At 40.2% G+C, this 12,775-nt stretch overlaps 1 long non-coding RNA gene across 1 annotated transcript; it reads left to right on the top strand.

Moving 5' to 3' along the window:
• Positions 1–10,350: 10,350 nt before the first annotated feature.
• Positions 10,351–12,346, top strand: LOC145651120 (uncharacterized). The gene is made up of 3 exons (XR_014116818.1): positions 10,351–10,393; positions 11,012–11,089; positions 12,199–12,346. It is a non-coding gene; the product is annotated as an uncharacterized LOC145651120 (long non-coding RNA).
• The last annotated feature ends 429 nt before the right edge of the window (positions 12,347–12,775 follow it).

Below are 12,775 nucleotides of genomic sequence, written 5' to 3'. Positions count from 1 at the left end.
CACACACTACAAGTCTCTTACGCAAATGTATGCACACACACTCACACATACACAGACACCTCTCTTTCACACACACTACAGTTCTTTCTCACACATACACGGTACACATCTTTCTCTGTCTCTTACACACACTACACCTGTCTCTCTCTGTCATACACACACACAAGCACACACCTCTCACACACACAAACACACAGTACATCTCTCTCTCTCACACTCACACACCTCTCTCACACACCCCTCTCACACACACCCCTCTCACACACACCCCTCTCACACACACCCCTCTCACACACACCCCTCTCACACACACCCCTCTCACACACACCCCTCTCACACACCCCTCTCACACACCCCTCTCACACACCCCTCTCACACACCCCTCTCTCACACACCTCTCTCACACACCTCTCTCACACACACCTCTCTCACACACACCAACAGTACAAATCTCTGTGACACACACACACTCTCTCTCTCTCACCCCTCACACACACACACACACACACACACACACACACACACACACACACACACACACACACACACACACACACACACACACACACACACACACACACACACACACACAATACTACAAAATACACCTGTATCTTTCTCTTACACACATACACACACACACCTCTCTCACACACACTCTTACACACACTACACTTCGTTCTCACACATACACGCTACACATCTTTCTCTGTCTCTTACACACACTACACCTGTCTGTCATACACACATACGAACACACACCTCTCTCACACACACACACACACAGTACATCTCTGTGACACACACACACACACTACAAGTCTCTTACACAAACGTATGCACGCACACACACACACACACACACACAGAAGTGTCTTACACAAACGTATGCACGCACACACACACACAAAACACCTCTCTCTCTCTCTCTCACACACACACACACACACACAAAATACACCTGTAACTTTCTCTCATACACATACACACACACACACACACACACACTTCTCACACATACACGCTACACATCTCTCTCTGTCATTCACTCTATACCTCTCACTCTCTTTCACACACACACACACACACACACACACACTCACTCACACAGACACTTTAAACCTCTCCCTCTCTCTCTCTCACACACACAATAAATGATGTTCAAATAATAGACTGAGCTGCAGTTGATTTCTGTGCATATGACATAAATACTGTTCTACAAGTTACACATGCTGTGGAATCATAACCTCACTGTGTTAAACTCTGTACAAATCTACTCATTAAAGGTGGAAATCTTTGGAAACTGAAAGGTTTTTCATTCTGTTTTCTGAGTGTTGGAGTGACACACATACAGATGTTGTACACAGTATGAGTGAAATGTATTATAGAAATGTATTTGAGATGAAATATTATTCTTATAATATGTTACTAGAGTTTAAGTATAATGTTTATCTAGCCAGAAAAGTCTGTATATTTGATTGAAGTAGGTAAGACAAAAGTAGATTAAGAGAAAAATAACATACCTGTGATTATTTTTGTGGAGAGACTTCCATGTTGTTTTGGAGGGAAAAAAAACCATAGTGTGTTAAAGGGGACTTTTATGGGGAATATGCCTGCCCAAAGACAGGAAGTGACATCACCTCATTTGCTGTTTTTCCATATTTAAGTTTTTAAGGGAAAATTCAAGAGTGATGTTTTGAAGTTGATTGATATTGGAGAATTTATGATTGCTGGACTTTTATTCTTGTAAATGCTAAACTTTCCTTTTTTGAACATTTTTGTATGTTTTTGATGGGATGTGGTTTTTCTTTTGCACTGGAGCACTGGGAGCCAATAAAAACCTTTTCTTTTGTATCCACTTGGAGTGCTTAATGTTACCGCCAGATATTACTGCATTACAATAGTCCAATCTTGATGTAATAAATGCATGGACCATCTTTTCTGCATCATGTGAGGAGAGTGTTTGATTTAAATTGTGAATGTGCTCATTATACCAAGGTACTAATTTTTTGTCCCTAATGATTGTATTCTTAAGTGGAGCAACATCATTAAAGGTGCACAGGAACAGCACAAACAAAGCACACGGGGCAGAGCTGGGCAGAGATCTATTAATAATAAAGACAGAAACAAGGGCAGTTAAATTCCAAACTTATATCATTCTAAAGGTCTGGAGTACCAAGAGCTGAGCAAAGAGAACAGTGCCCTCACTCAGCTGGTCCGGAAATACAGTTCAGCATTAACACAGTAACACTACACTAACACACACTAACACTACACATGCTGAGGACCAGAAAATAACAGCAAACCCAATCAGAATCACCAGAATTACAAACAACATCACTTATTGGGAAACTCAATCAAAATGTTATCTGGCCCTAAATCAAAAGTACAGCGTGGTAGATTACCTAAGAACACTGTCTGATCCAAAACTGAGGTCCACCCTGACCAAGTACAGACTCAGTGACCACCGCCTGGCCATAGAGACCAGCAGACATAAACAGTCCTGTTTACCTGAAGAGCAGAGACTGTCAGCAGTGCCAGGACTATAAGACCCAGACAAAGTTGCACTTTCTAAATGAATGTACAACATTTAGACAGATTAGAACTAAATTCTTTAAGAAAATTAGCCACGTATTCCCTGAGTTTAAAAACCTCCCTGATGAGGAGAAGCTGCCGTATGTTGTTGGTGAACATAAAGAGTTCAGCACACTGGCAGCGCTGTACGTTCACTCCTGCCACAGTCTGAGGGACAGTGAGTGACCGAGTCAGATACCGGAGACACAAAGACTTTATTATTATTATTATTATTATTATTATTATTATTATTATTGGTATTATTATTATTATCGATATTATTATTATTGATATTATTATTATTGTTGTTGTTGTTATTATTATTGGTATTGGTATTGGTATTATTATTGGTATTATTATTGGTATTGGTATTGGGTGTGTTGTAGTTCTATTATTATTGTTGTTGTTACTAATATTGTAAGTGGTTATATTGTTGTTGTCATCTGTTGTTAGTGTTAATGTCTTTATCAAAGCTTTGGCAAGAGAGAGGGAGATGCACACGGGGACCCAGACTCCTGATGGAGGGAGAGAGAGAGAGAGAGAGAGAGAGAGAGAGAGAGAGAGAGAGAGAGAGAGGGAGATGCACACGGGGACCCAGACTCCTGATGGAGGGAGAGAGAGAGAGAGAGACGAACAGAGAGAGAAAGAGAGAGAGAGAGAGATGAACAGAGAGAGAGAGAGAGAGAGAGAGAGAGAGAGAGAGCCCTACAGGGTCCCAGATGGAGAAGGACAGAGAGAAATTTTCAGATTTCTCTATTATAACTTTATTAAACAATAAACAATATTAAACAATAAAGATCCACCTTTTGCTCACCTCTTGGCAATACAGTGGATTACATGATAACAGTACATTCTCTCTCAGTACATTCACTGTAAAGCTACTAACCCCTCTGTCTGATCACAGCCAAATCACTGTTCATTAATAGGACAGAGACTAACAGTGCTGCACCCACACAGACCAGTCAGCTGTTTAATATCAGGAGACAATACAGATGGGCCCAAAACAGCACAGAGGAGATCCAGAAAGCTCTCAAGAAATTCAAACACTTTTAGACACATTTCTTGAACACTCTTAATAAATCTAAATAAGAAGAATTGGCTTTTCAAAACACATATTGGATAACACATATTAAGTCTCTTTACAATCATTTACTCAAAAATGCAAGATCTGAACAAAAGCATATAACTGAAAAATTTAATATATTAGAACTACCAATAAAGGACTTCTAGAATCCCTTGGACTCACCCATCACTGAGCAGGAACTTAGAAATCAAATTTCTACTCTTAAAACCAAAAAAACCAAGTGTGTCTGATGGCATTTGAAATGAAATGATTAAACACCCAAGGAAAAAAATCCTGAAAAATACCAAAACCATCATTTTCCAAAAAGAGCCAGATCTCAGGCAAACACACCACACAAGTTTCACATTATGAACACAAACACTAGAAACCTGTACAAATTACAATTACTCAGGATTAAAGATTAGTTCAACTGGAAACTTCAATCCAGCAGTCAGTCAACTGAGAGAGAAAACACGCAGGGCATTCTGTGCAATCAAATGTCAAATTCACATTCAAATACCAATTCAAATATGGCTCAAAATCTTCCAGTCTATCATACAATCAATTCTACTGTTTGGTTGTGAAGTGTGAGGGCTACTCATAATGGAACAAACACCCAGCTGAAATTATGCACTCTGAATTCTGTAAAAATATCTTGAAAGTGCACAGGAAAACAACAAATAATGCCTGTAGAGCTGAATTAGGCCAATTTACACTATTATTCCAAATTCAAAAAAGGATTATTAAATACTGGCTATACTTTAAAAACGGTGACTACCACTGGTACCACTATAAAGCCCTGCAGTGCCAAGAGCTGAGCACAGAAAAGAGTCCCTTCACACAGCTGGTTCCCTCACACAGCTGGTCCCCTCACACAGCTGGTCCCCTCACACAGCAGGTCCCCTCACACAGCTGGTCCCCTCACACAGCTGGTCCCCTCACACAGCTGGTCCCCTCACACAGCAGGTATCCTCACACAGCTGGTCCCCTCACACAGCTGGTCCCTTCACACAGCAGGTTCCCTCACACAGCTGGTTCCCTCACACAGCAGGTCTTCCACACAGCTGGTCCCCTCACACAGCAGGTCCCCTCACACAGCTGGTCCCCTCACACAGCTGGTCCTCTCACACAGCTGGTTCCCTCACACAGCAGGTCTTCCACACAGCTGGTACCCTCACACAGCCGGTCCCCTCACACAGCTGGTACCCTCACACAGCAGGTCCCCTCACACAGCTGGTCCTGACACTGAGTTCATTAACAAACACTAACACTGTAACACACGAGGACCAGTCTGAAATACAAACAATCAGACCAAACCAAATGATAACACTACAAAAGCTAAACTACATTAACTGTTGGAACACACAAACACAAGCTCAAAGCACTGTTTTCTGACCCTAAAATGTCACTACACTCTAGCAGACTTCCTGTACAAAGCAAAGTGAGTGACATTAAACACAGAAACATGTTGACAAAGTACAGACTCAGGGAACACAGCCTGCCCATCCAGACCAGCCAATATAAGTCATGCAGTCTGCAGAAGAGCAGAGACTCTGTCAGCAGTGTAAAAATGACACTGTAGAGACAGAGCTGTACTTTCTCACTGAATGTGAAACATTCAGTCAAACACAACAAATTTACTTTACAAAATTTGAGACGACCGACCCCAACTCTAAGTATCTATTGAATACTGACAAATTGTCCATCCTATTGGGTGAAAAGAAAGCAGCGCTTTAACTGGACAATATACAGCTCCAGAAAAAAATAAGAGACCACTCCAATTGTTTCTTAAATCAGCATCTCCACATGTACAGCAGCCCTTCCATTCAAGTGTTTGTTGAAATCCTTCACAGACACACCTCATTCTACTTAATGAGATGCTGAATAGGTGATCACCTTAACAAAATCCTGTTCTAACGAGCAACAAGATAAAAACCACTGCTGCTGTCATCACTATTCTCTTGTTATAGAACCAGCTGGATGGGAAAAGCAATGCTAGGACTACCCAAAAATTAGTGTAGTCAAAATACAGCTACAGACCATGCCAAAAGAGTTGAAAAGAAAGTTTCTTAATGAGGAAAGCTTTACTGGCAGAGGGATACAGTGAGCATCAGGTTGCTTCTATCTTGAAAATTTCAAAAACTGTGGTTCACAAGTACACGGTCCAGCACCAAACACATGGGACAGCAACAGCTCCAGACTGGCAGAGGTCAAAACGACTCTCTACCGACCATGACGATCGCCACCTCATTCAAATGTCACTTAACAACCGTAACATGATGTCAAGTGACCTACAAAATGAATGGCATGCAGCAGCTGGCGTGAATTGACGGTTCGAAACAGGCTTCTGGGGGCAGGGCTGAAGTCATGCAAAGCTAGAAAAAAGCTCTTCGTCAATGAGAAGCAAAGAAGAACCAGACTGAAGTTTGCAGAAGACCATAAGCATTGGACCGTAGAAGATTGGAGTAAGGTCATCTTCTCTGATAAGTGCAATTTTCAGCTTTGTCCAACATCTGGTCATGTAATGGTTAGATGAAGACCTGGAAAACCTACAAGCCAGAGTGTCTTGCAACCGCTGTGAAATTTGGTGCAGGATCGGTGATGATCTGGGGGTGTTTCAGCAAGGCTGGAATCGGGCAGATTTCTCTTTGTGAAGGATACATAAATCAAGCCACTTACCAAACTGTGCTGAAAGAAAACTTGCTTCCTTCTGATCTGATAATGTTCCCCAACTCTGATGATTGTTTTTTTTCAACAGGTCAATGCTCCATGTCACACAGCCAGGTCAATCAAAGTGTGGATGATGTACCACCAGATCAAGAGCCTATCATGGTCAACCCAATCTCCAGACCTGAACCCCATTGAAAACCTCTGTAATGTGATCAAGAGGAAGATGGATGGTCACAAGCCATCAAACAAAGCCAAGCTCCTGGAATTTCTTTGCCAGGAGTAGTGTAAAGTTACCCAACAGCAATGTGAAAGACTGGTGGAAAGCATGCCAAGACGCATGAAAGCTGTGATTAAAAATCAGGTTTATTCCACCAAATATTGATTTCTTGACTCATCCTATGTTGAAATATTAGTACTGTGTTGTTTATAAATGAATATGAGCTTGTTTTCTTTGCATTACTTGTGGTCTGAAATTTCTGTAACTGTTTTGTTATTTTGACCATTAGTCATTTTCATTAAAAAATCATGCTCTAAAATACAATATTTTTATCTGGAATTTTTAAGAAATGTTGCCAGTAGTTTATAGAATAAAACAAAACTGCTCAGCCTGGTCAAACACATACCCATCAACTGTAAACCTAGAGAAACTGTTAATTTTGTAGTACTCTCTTATTTTTTAATGGTACCAATTGAGACAACCTAAATGAACATTTAACACTGTTATTTTCTGCACTGTTTGCTTAAGTATATCTGTACTCTGTCAGCAGGGCACTTATTTTAAATAAAAATCTCCACAGGTAATAAAAAATAAATAAATAAAGAAGACCCACCCCTCACCCCCCGCCCAACCTTCTCAGTCGACGGCAGGAAGGAAAAGAACAATGCCAGTGCTGATTATAAAAAAGACATTTAATTGGCCAATGAATCGGTCGACCACTACTTCACCCTGTGCTTCATGATAAACAACTGACATGGTGAGGTCTCGTACGGAGGTCTAGGATCCATTCCTCAGCTATGATTCTACACCAATAAATTCCCCTCCAAAAAAAGAAACCCAATTACCATAGCAACATGTTGTCACGGCTAGTCCCTCCCAGCTTCTGTGTTCCGTGTGTTCCATCTTGTGTATTTTAGTTCCATTTCGCAGTTTCGTTTTCTCCGCCCCTCGTTTGATTTTCCACACCTGTCCCTCGTTTAGTTCATGTATTTAAACACTGTCTTCTTGCCCTTGTCTTGGCTGTTCATGGCATTTGCGTGTTCATGGTGGTTGTTAGGCTTCAATGTGTTTGGTGACCCGTATATGCAGGTATTTAAGTTTGTACTTTGTGTTTCCTAGCCTTTGTTATAGCCTGCTTCACCTGTTTGCCTTCGTGTGTTTTGTTTGTTTGCTCATGTATCCACGTACTCTCCGTGTTGGCTCCATCACCCTGGACTGCTACAATGACTCTGATTTTGGATTTGCGCGTAATAAATCTCGTTCTTCTCCACACTTGCGTCTGCCTCCTTACCGCTCACTTACATTTGTACAGGTCATTTACTGAACACTTCTGTGGTTACCACTGTATTCATCACCCATTCCACACTGCCACTCAGTTTTTAACTGTTTATATGTGATTGTCATGTAAGAGAGAGTTAAACAGATGAAATATAAATGACCACTGTGAACCACAAACATTACTGGGTGCTGAAATAGATTCAGTAATGAACCTTCATTAATTCTAGTTAACAAAAACCTTATAGCCAGACCTGCCTAATCATGAACACACAACTAATTAGATCAGGAAACTAAGCTGTCCTTTAGACACACTTACACACCACCATAAAACAGACTAATAAACATTATCTACATGTAGCCCTGTGTGGAAAGGAATGTGCATATGATGTTATATGTGTATGTATGTATAAGTACTGTATATATTTATTTCCTTTCTTCTTATTGTTTGAAGGAGAAACGGTGAAATTGTTTAGTTTTTCATGCGTATACTTGATTTCTGTGAGCATTATTGTCACAGACTGCTACTCCCCCATAAGTCACGCCGCGTGCAGGGGGATCCACACGTACTGTGAATAAATGTTTTGTAACCACGCCACTTCGGGATTACATACACAGGGTTTATTGTTAAGTGTCAATGTGTCTATTTAAACCCTGTCCATGTGTCCCTTTGTTGGTCATTGTCGCTACGTGTGTGTTAACGCCTGGCCCTGTAGCAGTCAGTGATGGTGCAGTAATTATGCTGTGTGTTAATATGTAAATGTAGTCAGTGATGGTGCAGTAATTATGCTGTGTGTTGATATGTAAATGTAGTCAGTGATGGTGCAGTAATTATGCTGTGTGTTAATATGTAAATGTAGTCAGTGATGGTGCAGTAATTATGCTGTGTGTTGATATGTAAATGTAGTCAGTGATGGTGCAGTAATTATGCTGTGTGTTAATATGTAAATGTAGTCAGTGATGGTGCAGTAATTATGCTGTGTGTTAATATGTAAATGTAGTCAGTGATGGTGCAGTAATTATGCTGTGTGTTAATATGTAAATGTAGTCAGTGATGGTGCAGTAATTATGCTGTGTGTTGATATGTAAATGTAGTCAGTGATGGTGCAGTAATTATGCTGTGTGTTAATATGTAAATGTAGTCAGTGATGGTGCAGTAATTATGCTGTGTGTTAATATGTAAATGTAGTCAGTGATGGTGCAGTAATTATGCTGTGTGTTAATATGTAAATGTAGTCAGTGATGGTGCAGTAATTATGCTGTGTGTTAATATGTAAATGTAGTCAGTGATGGTGCAGTAATTATGCTGTGTGTTAATATGTAAATGTAGTCAGTGATGGTGTAGTAATTATGCTATGTGTTAATATATAAATGTAGTCAGTGATGGTGCAGTAATTATGCTGTGTGTTAATAGGTAAATGTAGTCAGTGATGGTATAGTAATTATGCTGTGTGATAATATGTAAATGTAGTCAGTGATGGTCCAGTAATGCTGTGTGTTAATATGTAAATGTAGTCAGTGATGGTGCAGTAATTATGCTGTGTGTTAATATGATAGACTGGAGCTTCAGCAGTGATCATAGTTATGACGGAGCACAGGTGGTGATCAGGGTGGTGGTGGTTGTTGTTATTGTTGTGTACACCCCCCCCCCTTTGTGTAGCTCATTCTCTCTACTGGTTCATTCACTTTGAACTCTGAATATATTTCTATTCTACATTTACAACAATATCTCTCTACAATATCTCTCCTCATTCTCACCCCTCATTCTACTCACTCCTCATTCTCACCCCTCACTCCTACTTACTCTCTCACCCCTCAAACCTACTCTCTCTCACCCCTCACTATCACTGCTCACTCCTACTCCTCACTCTCACCCCTCACTCCTACTCACTATCACCCCTCACTCCTGCTCACTCTCACACCTCACTCATACTCATCACTCCTACTCTTCACTCTCACCTCTCACTCTCACCCCTCACCCTCAATCCTCACTCTCACCCCTCATTCCTACTCACTCTCATCCCTCATTCTCATCCCTCACACTTACCCCTCACTCCTACTCCTCACTCTCACTCCTCACTCTCACCCTTCACTCCTACTTCTCACTCCAAGTGAGATACTAGTGATGGCCCCTACTGTGCTGAGGCTTCAGAGCGCATGTTGAGAGATCCAGGAAGTCTTTTATGAAACATGTATCGAGGCTTGCTTCTTTAAGTACGAATGACACCTGAAACCTCACTGGTTCAGGAAGCATTTCAAATGTTGGCGCAATTTATGAACACACATAAAGCGCAATGGATCCATGCAAAATTTGCATGTTTGTGTTCTGTCAATTTGCCTGTGACATTGATGAGCTTGTTTTCATGGAGCCTGCTAAAAGGAAAAGGGTTTCCCCTGTATGGAAACACTTTGAGCAGATCTCTCCTAATAAGGTATTGCTCATAATATGTAAATAATGAAATGTGTTACTACTATAATATTCACAAGTCATTTTTTTTTTCCATTCCAAGCCACTGGGATACAACAACAACACCTCATCTATGTTACTGTACTTGTCATGTATAATGAGGGGGATAGAGTTGGATCCAGCCAAGGTGGGTATGCATTTCCAATTTTCATATTTGTTAATCACCCATGATAATAATGACATTGACCACGATGCTACATTCATTACACACATCAAAAAATAAAAACAAAACATGTGCACATGTTCATGTAATGACTTCTGACATGCAAATACTGTAATTAAACCATAACCTAATTTAATTTTATTCACTGTTAACATTAATATGCATATATATATATATATATATATATATATATATATATATATATATATATATATATATATATATATATATATATAAAATATAATGTGTATATACTGTGTATATATATATTTATATACTGCATTATTCTCTGCACCTTACATGTTATTTGCAGTTTGGATTGGATTACAAAGTGTAAAAATGACAAAGTGTAATCTAATCTTTACAAAGCAGTGACCAGAAAGGAAGAGCTGGATGAGGCTTTGGTCTTCATGATTGTTAGAGACACACAGCCATTTAGCACAGTTGAGGATAAAGGCTTCAGGGATTTAGTAGCAAAATTTGATCCAATCTATATTTTCCCAACTAGGAAAGTATGTGTGGTGACATGGATAAATTATGAGAGTAGTATTAAAAAAATAATATTTTCTTCCTTCCCTTTAGACCGCAAAGGCCATGGTTGAGACCAAATATCAACAAGAGAAAGAGAAGACCAAAGTTGAGGTCCAGAAAGTTCCTGCAGTGAGTGTGACAGCAGACAAACTACTTGGCTGTGACCTGCCATTTTATAGATGACAACACATGACTGAAGTCCACATTACTCGGTGTAGTGAAATTCCCACAGGCGCACACAGCTGAAAATTTGGCCTGTGTGAAATCCTCTCTTATGGAAGAATGGGAAATAAAATCCAAAGTAACATGTCTAGTTACTGATGGCGCATCTGATATGATTGCCTGTGGTAAACAGCTGAAGCTGCATCATGCCTTCTGCATTGCTTACACCCTGAAAATAGTTGTTAAAAAAGCTCTTGAACTAACCCCAGTGCTGTCTGCCATTCCTACAAAGGCAAGGAAGCTGGTGGGCTATTTTAGAAGCAGCACAACTGTCAAAGTTAGTAACATTATTTTCACATTTGTTTACACATTGTTTTATATTGCTACATATGTAACATTTAGGTTTTTATTGTTAAAGGAGAAGCTGGACCTTGTTCAAGAGCATATGGGAAAACCAAAAAAGAAACTGATTCAGGAGGTTGAAACAAGGTGGTACAGCAGCTTTCAAATGCTGGAGCGATTAGTAGAACTCAGGGAGCCTGTAAGCACTGGCAGGCTTACAAACTGGTATTCCTGCTCTGACCTCCGATGAGTACAATAATGTTTGTGAGCTCCTGTCTTTACTGTCTCCTTTTCACACGGCCACTGTGGTGCTGTCAGAGGAGAAAAAGGTATCTGGCTCCAAAGTGGTGCTATTATTGAAAATGGTGGAAAAGATGCTCCAGGAAGAGGCAGCAAAGGCAACGGTCCCAGTAGCTAGTGAACTGGGAGAGACCTCATCAGGCTCCTTAGGGAAAAGCTCCACACAGCATGAGCATTATATCGCTGGGAACGCTGCTAGACCCAAGATACAAATCACTTGGATCCTTTAGCCCAAAAAAGGCAGATGAAGGAATAAAACAACTCACCTTTGAATGTACCAATGTAATAGGGTCTAGACAGTCACATTCAATACCAGCTGCAGCTTCAACATCACAGGATGCTGTAGCTGAAAGACCTGGTTAGTATTTTTGCATTGGATTAAAGTCAATTTCAGAGTTATAACCTCATTCATATTATCTGGTTTTGTTTCTCAGGAAACAAACTGTGGTGTGATTTTGATGCCACATTCATGGAGGCCAGAAGAACTCACAATGTCACTGCTGATGCCACAGTTGAAGTGCAGACCTGGCAGAACTGAAGAAAAGCAGAACACAGGGTCCCCTCCAGTACTGGCAGAGGCAGAGGTGCATATATCCACATCTCTACAGGCTTGCTGTGGGATACTTGTGCACCCCTGCCTTCTCAGTACCACGTGAAAGTGTTTTCTTCAAAGCCGGGGAAGTTATTTTCAAAAAGAGAAATCAACTGAGTCCAAGCACAGTGGAAAAAAAAATTATTTCTTAATAAAAGTGAATGAAGTCACCACAGTATTCATAAGCATAACCATTTTCCCATCTTTGAAAAACACTGCAACAGTCTTAAAAACATCTCAACATAAACATCTCATGTCCTATTTGGTTTATTTAAACATTGACTGAAATCAACCTGTTTTTTGACACTAGTAGACCTCCAAAACCATTACCTACACATCAAAAACAGATTAGATGAATGAATGAACCACACAAAATCATATTAAGGTGTTTTTATTTCTATTGTTGGCAGTGACTATTC

The sequence above is a fragment of the Electrophorus electricus genome, chromosome 1 (genome assembly GCF_041902795.1).
Source record: "Electrophorus electricus isolate QZ-2024a chromosome 1, ASM4190279v1, whole genome shotgun sequence".
Taxonomy (NCBI): Eukaryota; Metazoa; Chordata; class Actinopteri; order Gymnotiformes; family Gymnotidae; genus Electrophorus; species Electrophorus electricus.
This window is presented reverse-complemented; position numbering and strand designations above follow the sequence as displayed.